The sequence below is a fragment of the Scatophagus argus genome, chromosome 16, assembly GCF_020382885.2.
Source record: "Scatophagus argus isolate fScaArg1 chromosome 16, fScaArg1.pri, whole genome shotgun sequence".
NCBI lineage: Eukaryota > Metazoa > Chordata > Actinopteri > Scatophagidae > Scatophagus > Scatophagus argus.
In genome coordinates, this window is record NC_058508.1 from 10,879,126 (window position 1) to 10,888,492 (window position 9,367).

Genomic DNA, 9,367 nt, shown 5'->3' on the forward strand with positions numbered 1-9,367 from the left:
TAAAATTCTTGTCATGTCTCCATGCTCCTACAGTACTCGGAGACAAATGGATTGGAAAGAGACGCCTACTCGAGTCAGCAAGGACTGTGCACATTCAATGTCATGGGGAGACGCTGTTGTCACAGTGAAAGCAGTAGAAACAGATGTGTCAAACCAAATAGATACACAACATACAAATTACATTTTACTAAAACCCTGAGGTGTCCTCACTGAATTCACTTCTAAAAGAACATCACATGGATGAGCTTATTTTGTTCACCTCCTCCAGACTGCCTTCAGTCATTTCTGACCTAAAATGTCAACTGTATACACTCTTGCTAGAGGGCATCAGAAAGTGCTGGTCTGACTATATCCTATGCTAATAACAAGTGAGTGAGCATGCCCAGACTTTGCCTCAGCTCCTCTGGGTGTTATCCAGCAGAGAGCTGCTTTCAGTGCAGCTGTCATATGAACCCCCCTGTGGAATCTAATATCTTATTCTTGCGATATTTCAGTGGTCAGTTTTGAGAGATAACAAAGAAGATGACACATGTTAAGGAAAATTATTCTTAATGTCAGTTATCCCTGTGGTCTTCTGCACATTTATAACTCTGAACTGATGCAGAAATCAAGGACACCACTGTGTCTGTACTGCGAGGCATTTTAGGAAGTGCCTCTGTGCCACACACTGTCAACTGAAATATTCTCTGTGTGCAGGACGGAGCTAAAGCTCAGGCCTATGCTGTGTTTGGATAAGAAGGAAATAGCCGCTGGCCTCCACATTCACACAATAGAGCCTTTGAATTTGTGCAACACCTTAGACAGGGTGGGAGCTGTTTTTATTACTGAAGTTATGTAGCTTCAATTTCCATCCTCACAACCTGATTAGGAGAACTATGAACTCCAGGGCAGCGCTGTTTATATTTGGCCAGCATTTGAGAGAGTCAAACTTACTTTTTCGTGCTCAGTAAATGATGGCTGACACAAGTGGTCTCATTTCCACAAATTAAAGCGTGGAGCTCTGGAAGACTAAGTCAGCGTTTGAGCATTTTGAAGTTGAAGTCCAATTAATGTTGGGTAGCACACAGTGCTGCCGCTGGAAACTTTGATCCCTGAGGTGGCAATCTGTGCGATATCTTCTCTTATTTCCCATGTACGCTCTATCTGACCGTGCTTCTCTTTGACCAGCCAGACTGCAGCCCGCAGCTGCTCGGCTCTTCTACATTTTCAGTTGATGAGTTCCTGTATTGCTTGTATCCTGACATTTGACTGAATAATCAAAGGCTACAGCAACACATTTCATGCTGCCTAAAAATGCTGGTGATAATTTGAGTCCTCTGGATACATTTCTCCCCTACTTTTCCCTTTCAGTTGGGAATGTCCAATTACCCTGTCCATATCACTTCTAGCTCCAGTGTTGGCATGAAGATGGGTGAAGTCATGCTTCATCCAAAAGAACAGGGAGTCATCAGGCAATAATGAGCTTTGCCAAATGGGTGGAGGCTATCTTCTCAGGAAGAATGGCAGCATCAGTTCTCTCAGTGAGTGGCCAAAAATGTCAAATGTTTACATTCAAGTAAAAAGCACTCTAGCAGCTGTAGACAGGATGACAGAAGCAAATTAAGGAAGAAGTCAGGTGACAAAGTCCAGGATTTCTGGGTGGATAGATGGCCACGGTTGCTCCTGCAGTAAGAAGGACATTGACACATGTATTGCACCAGAGCATCTCTGACCAAATCTATGAAAAAAATAAATCAATATAAATCTTAAATTGCATATAAATTACATGTGCAGCAGACTATGACTGCATCCATGCTGCACCAAATTCCACTCACAGTGCAAGTTCTCCACATCTGGCTTAGAACAGCAGAAAGATTTGTTTTCAGAATTACAAGGCAGTGCACTTGGGACCAGACTGTGAAATTCAACGTAAGCATGACCAATGCCGGAAATGGTTTGTCCTTGTTTCTCCTCAGACCACAGACACATCTATCATCCTCTAAAGTTTCTGTTCTCCACTTACTTCCTTTGAGCTCTTTATCTACACAACAGAGTAAAGGAGCTCCTGCTCTCTCATCCTTATATTCCTGTTTATATCTAAGTATCATTGATTGATGTGTTACTCAGTGAGGGTTGTGACACTTTTGCTGAGACAACAAAGTGGAAAGCGTTAACTTTGTAGACGCACTAAAACCAATCTGAGCACAACCTTGCCACAAATGTGCAGTTTCTATTTAGACTAATGATGCTCCCTTAAAAAAAACGTGTTGATGATTACTTAGAGTTATGCAATAGCGCTAAAGGTAGAAAAAAAACATAATTTGCAAAATGTATAATGTGTAGATTGCATATTCTCAGTGTGCGCTCAGCAATCTCCGTTAATGCATGAATTGGTAATGTCACTGCTGTCACCCTCTGTCAGTGATTTACAGTTTCAGCATTAAGAGAGGTGTCAACACCAAAAACAAATGGTCCTAGAGTTAATATGCTGGCATGCACAACATATGAGCCTTACTTTCAAGGGCAAAGTGTTCTCCATGCATTAAAACCATTTTTAAAGTGAAATTCTCTCTCTCTCTCACTCTCTCTCTCTCTCTCTCTCTTTCTGCAGTGGAAAAGTTCAGACATATAATTGAAACCCTGAAGCAGTGACAAGATTATAATCAAAGGGTGCTTTGGGTTGCTGTGGCTTTTGATAAGGGACGTGAGGCAAGACGTCTCTTCATGTCTCACTGGTGGTGAAAGCATGCAGAAAGACGATCATATTATTTCTAGGTTTCAACACCTTCCTTTGTGCATGCATGTACGGCAAGCAGAGACACAAACAAACACACACCCACAATTTATTTGCAGTTAAATATGCACGCACACACACACACACACATACCGAGGGACTGACTATTGAGATTTCTTCTTGTCTTGATTCCAGCTGTAGTACCTCTGGCAGTAACGAAGGTTGAGAAATGTTAATCTTTCACTCACTCTGCCCCTCCATCTGCGAAGTTCCTAAAAAATGCTCTGCAGGGCCTCCTGGAGAGAAAAACTGCTTGTACTAACACAACTTGTCTCTCTCTGTCTTTCTCTCTCTCTCTCTCTCTCTCTCTCTCTCTCTCTCTCCTTCCTGACATTTTCGATAACAGTCCCTCATGTAAGGGAATATGTACTTTTGCTGCCTCATTTTCTCTTTCCCCTCTTTGCTGTGTCAACACAGCAAATGCTAAACACACTTCTGCTTGATGTTTTAAGGCCTAATTCAGTGACTTCTCTCATATTTTAATGCTCCAGTCAAACCTTAAAGGCATTATTTTTTTAATATAGTTCCAGGGAGCGTTTGTTTTCCCTCCTTGGGTCTAAATGCATTCAAGATGCACGGTGACTTACATGGTGAGACAGGGCCAAACTGAGTTCCTCTCAGGCCTAAGGCTGTTCTGCCAGCCCACCTGAGTCCAGCAGAGCAATGGGAGACCCTCTGGGTCTGTTGCTGGGTAGAAGCACATCTCCACCCCTTGCTGTGATTGGTCAATACAGTCTTTGTGGCCCCACCTCTTGGAACGCTGGTGTCTTCGTCTGTCACAAACCCTAACAACTGCTCTGTGGACAGGTATTTGTGATCTGTTTGCTTCTAAAAATGCAGAACACACAGTTAAGTGATCTGATCCAACATCTGTCAGTATAAAAGTTCATATGACTGAATTTCAGACGGACCCAAAGCTTTAAAAAGTTAACTTTGTAAGCAATATGCAAGCAATTTTTTCCTCCTGCTCCTTATCAGTGAAAGTTGAGCAACCATTTAACTACTTTCTCTTCTGAGGACAGACATGAACCATGAAACAATGTGACCCTCACAATAAAAGGGATTTGACAGTGCAGGAGTGGATATGGAGCTGTTAGTGGAGTAAATTATCCATGGCCATTTAAACATCTTTCTATATGTTTTTTTCCCCCCTCTTAGGGGCTCTCGAAAGGGTGGGGTGGGGGCGACAGGGGTAGTGTGGTTGGATGGTTAATTTAGACTTTCTACGTCATCTAGCCTCTTCTCCCCAGCTCGATACGGATCAGATGGAAAAGACTGACAAAATAAATACAATGATGATAAATGATGTAGTCGCACGCACACACTCTAATGAAAGTGAAAGTCTGACATCCGTACTGTGTGGAGAATAAATTAGATCACTTGCTTCTCTTGCTTTCCACTAATGGTGATTAGAGGACAAATAAAGAAATATATCAGCTGCCACAAAGTAAGTTTGGGTAACTCATTTGGTACAGATATGACATGTCAGTGCAGACAATGTTTTTTTTTCCTCAGTTCTATGGAATTTCATAGCATCTTGGCTAGTGAACATAGTGGTGTATTCAGCAGCAGAGTCAGACATTTCTCCTTGGAGCTGGTGGAGACCATAAACAGAGCTAAAAGAGAGTGAACATTTTAACTTATAAGATGACTGATTGCTAATGTTCTTCCATATCTGCTAGCATTTCTTTCACAGGACTTTAAAAACAGCTAAACAAGGACAGTGTAATTTATTCTCTAATGACTCCACATTAGTGGAGATAAATTATTCAGGTCCTAAATGTGTTTTTTGGGGTTTTTTTGTTTTGTTTTATTTTTGTTTTGTTTTTGTTACTTTGACATTATAACAAACTGAGAGGAAATGGAATTCACAAGAATAAATCTGTGTGTGCCAGCTCTGCCTGGACTCACCATTCAGTCGACTCAGAGCCCTGAAAGCAGGCTAACTGCTCAGTGCCCAACCCTACTGCTCCAATGGTCACCATCTTAAATCAGGGTGCAAAAGGTGTGAGATTGCATAATGTAATCCTCCCTCAAACTGCACATAGTCCTCCTTTGCATATGGGGCTTCTAGAGGGACTAATTTCTCTGAAAAAGTAGATTTTTCTGCTGTAAGTCTTGTATATGCTGGCTCTGTCCTCATCTGAGCTTATGCCATCTGCCCCTTCATCACGATATACAACCAGCCATCTCACCTCAAATGCTCTTTCATCCTAATCCCTTGTTCTCTCTCTCTAATTAGTTGGCCTGGGTATCCCGGCAATCTGTGATGTATCACAAACAAAAATGAAGGCTGTATTTTGATGTTGTCCTGAATTCTAATCTCTCAAAATCAGGACAGTGTTGATTCAAACGACTGATAATCGTGTTACATCATGCAGTAAATGGATGTGCCTCATCTTTTCACTTCCACGTAAACCTGTTCCCACAAATAGAAATGCAATCAAATCATTTCCGTATCAAATGTTTATTAGTTGGATAACCTCATAATGTTTTCTTTTCTTCTCTCTCTCTCTCTCTCTCTCTTTCTCTCTCTCTTGTTATCCTCCAGGAAATAAGTAGTTTGGTTGCACTGTTGTTTACTGGCCATGTTTAAAACATGCTGGTTTAGGTCAGCAGAGAACATGACTTTTAACTACATGTCTGAGAGCAAAAGGAAACACTGAATGAGAAGTGACAGTGCTATATTCGTTTGTCCTCAAGCAGACAGAAAGTAATACCTGCATACCATTCAACATTGTCCTTTTCAACATGTATGGTTTAAATTCTCATATACTTGTTAGATGTATTTGTCAGCTTAAAAAAAAATAAACAGTAATAATGTGCATCCACCTCATCAGTTGTAACAGTGCAACAGCTCTGCAAGTACTGAATGAGAAAATCAGACATTTGGAAGAAACATGCCAGGAGGGAAGTCTAATCTGTTAAACATTCAGGGAGAAGCTGTTCAGAACAAACAGTGTCAGAGAGGATTCATTTAAAAAAAAAAGACAAAACACCTCACTCATATTTTGCACAGTGCATATGTTGTCAGGTCTACAAAATGAGGAACTGACAGTGCTCAGTTTCTTCCGAAGACTTGATTGTGCAAAGGAAAACAGGAATTAGCTTGTCATGTACACATAATTGTAGAGCTTTATTAATGACTTAGCTATAACACTCTCTTACAGTAAACAAATATCAAATTTAAGGTCATGTTTTGCCATGCTTACTTTAACCTTTTTCATATAGATAACTCTTGGTTTTATCATTAGGTAAATAACAGCAAGTGCCCTAGTTGGCTAATCAAATCCATGTAAGTGGAAGTTGTTCCCTGCTGCTACATGTTCTGTCTCCCTCCCTAATGGGCCTGCTTCCAATGAGCACTGCATCACTTGGCCTGGCACTGGCATGGTCTTACATACACACACAGACATACCTGTGTTTGCACAAAGAGACACACACACACACACACACAGAAAGAGGCTGCCAAAGTCCTGAAGCGAGGGTTGACAGTAAGAAAGAGGGAGGAGCAGCAACAACAAAGTTGTTCGCATTTGGCAGCAGGGAGAGCCAAGTGATCCACCGGCCTTGCACACCTCCCTGCAGGAGAACAAGGTGAATAAATCCCCAGGAGGATGACCTTTTTACAACCACAAAGTGTGCGCTTTAACCCATTATATGAATCTGACTAAAGCAACCACTGCAACCTGGAGGAGATCTTGAGCAAGAAAGGTTTAATGGTGCAAACAGAAATTGGTTTCAACATACTGCATGCGTGTCTTTATGAGCTGTCGGCATGGCAATGTGATGTCCTTCCAGTGATTGCAGTCGATCCCACACGAGAGGGAGGAGCAGGAGGGCAGTGGAAATTTTCTCCTCTACTATCATCAGTAAAGGCGGAGGTAGGAGTCTAGACAAAACAGTGCCATGTTTAATGTAAACCCAATGCATTACACTGAGCAACGTGATGTACGGGAAAGCTTTTGATCTGTGAACGACAGGGAGATAAAGCCAGCAGTCCGAATAAGCTTAGACATCCCTCATGTTTAATTCATCACAGTCCATGCTGTTGCTGTAAAGCTGAAAAAGGGAGGTTTTGGTAAAAGTAACTCTTAAATCAGTTGAGCACCATGAGAAAACGGCTGCCCTTTCTTTTAATGGTAGCCCTTTAAGATTGTGTAATGAGGAGGAGAGCATAGAGCATAGAAAAACATCAGGTGATTTCTCATCATCATCCACTGTAAGCAAGGTCAAAGATCTGGAAAAATCCACAGTTTTCCAAGAGCAGCTCAGGGAAGGGTCACTGCTGTATTATCACAGGTCAGAGCAGACTGCACCGCTGTGCCATGACCGCAGGAGTACACTTTGGCTTCCCCTCCCTCCCTCCCTCCATTTGTCTTTCCCGTACTCCCTCTATCGCTTGGCCACCTGGCATCAGGCAGCACGTTCCCCTTCCATCTGCTTGTATTCTCAAACTGAGGGAACACTGAAGGACAGATGGATGGATGAAGGGGTTGAAAAAAAGGAGAAGGAAAAGTAAACATTCAGGTCAGCAATGAACGCTGCTGAGTATCTTTTATCAGCTTTAGATTAACAGAAAGCCAAGCTGAGCACTACACAATAGCACACATGATAAAAATCAACAATTATTAACTCCTGTTAATAATTGCAAAACTATCGTGTGAGGTCCAAGTCTTCTGTATTGCAACAGCATTTCTCTTCATGTCCGAAAGGAACTGACCTGAATGCCATTTAATCAATAATATTAGAGAAGTCTTATCCTCTGCATGAGAAAAGTCAAGGAACACACTGAAGCGTGCAGTTGCAGCACGCCAACATATTGACTGGCTATGGCTTTGTGTATTGATTCAGATCAAAGCACCTTTTCTATGTGACGGCAATGTGTCATTTTTTTTTATGATTCAATCTAAGAAAGTGGCTTTTCATTTTAATATGTCAAGGTCCTGACCAGCATGTTTGTGCCGCGAGGCCCTGATAGAGCATGTGGATGGGACGGCATTGCTGTAAATGAATACATGCAATAATGTTGTCAGGCGTATGGAACAAAATTGGTTTGGTGAATGTTGGGTGGCGCAGTACATGAGGCTGAAGTAACGACATTTTGAAAGCCACAACATGTACTGACAATTGTTTACCATAATCATTCAGTGGATGTCAACACCGACCTTGTGTATGTGTGTGCGTGTGTGTGTGAGACTGAATGAGAATTAGAGGGTTGCTGCCTGTCTCTGATGTCAGAGACACAACCTGGCAGTTTAATGTCTCAATTAATAAATGCAGTTCAAGCGATCTGAGCAGGAACACTGCACAATGGTGGTTTCTTGCCCCTCACTTTCATATTTCCCAGCAGCCATAGAAATGTAAATCAGTTCAGGTGAAAATAGATATACAGGCCTCTCATCAAGGGATTTAAAATCCTCTTCTTTGAATGGATTGTCAGAGGTTCAGTTTGCCACGTTTGTAGGGTCATCAAAAGATAACAAGATCCGTGGAGAAAAAAGACGCTTTCAAAGTTTGTTGTTGCATAACGAATTAATTTAGTGCAGCCTGTCTGGCAGTTACCAGTGGTAGCATATAACACTCTAATTGAGTGCGGAGGGGAGAGGCCAGGTCGGGCCACTGCAAATAAAACATAAGCTTACTGCTGAGGACGGACACACACACACACACATGCACATTGGCTACAGTTGAGATGAGGCTCCAATTTTTCTATCCAAGTCGCACAAATTTGCATGTTAACACCTCTTAGCCATCCCCAAGGCTTTCTGTTATAAATTGGCTTAAAACCCACAACCTCACCTGAGCGGGACTCATTGCAGCTAACCGCCCCCCCCCCCCCCCCCCCCCCTCACTTCTCTGGATGACAGTGAGATGCTCCAGCAGTTTATAAAGGCAGAAGTGACTGCTCTGTGCTCCTTCCTCTCTCGCCTCTGAAGTGGTTTAACACATGCGAATGTGTCGTCTTTTGTTTGTTTCGTTTTGTTTGCTCGAGTTTTGTAACATCTTTGGTGATATGCGGTCATCGCTGTGGTGTTCGGGCCAGCGTTTGCCACTGATCGCTGGGCAACGGTGTTACCACAGTGTTGTTTTGATTCAATGAATGGAGAGCATGCTCCCCAAACTCCAAACAAACAGCATGTATTGTTTTACTTATGATGCCACAATATATTTCTGCCAAGCAACATTATTGCTACTTATCTGTTACGAAATCAACTCTTACTTCATCAAGCTCACACATGTCACACTCACTAACACACACAGAGCATGAATTGCCTTTAATAGTGAAGGACAAGGCTGATTTAAAAACTATGAGCTTTGTGCTGCTTTTCAACTGTTTTCACCATCCTTTTCCAGTCCATGCTGTTATTTTGTCCTCAAATTGTTATATCTTTTTTGTTTTTCAGAGACTCGGATTATGAGCAGATATTGTACTGAGTTATGACTGAGTTATTTCTGAAATGTTGCTCATGTCATGTATATAAAGAATATGATTTAGTGTTTCATGCACTCGTATAAATGACATTCTTGTGATGACATTCTTATCAGCTGTGTCTTGAGGCCAATATGTGTAGAGATAGAAAGATTATAATA

General features: G+C 41.8%; 1 long non-coding RNA gene across 1 annotated transcript; it reads right to left on the bottom strand.

The window, feature by feature from the left end:
- Positions 1 to 5,826: 5,826 nt before the first annotated feature.
- LOC124073515 lies at positions 5,827 to 8,614 on the bottom strand. The gene is made up of 3 exons (XR_006845687.1): positions 8,576 to 8,614; positions 6,524 to 6,665; positions 5,827 to 6,355 (listed from the first exon to the last, which is right to left on the bottom strand). It is a non-coding gene; the product is annotated as an uncharacterized LOC124073515 (long non-coding RNA).
- Positions 8,615 to 9,367: the final 753 nt, after the last annotated feature.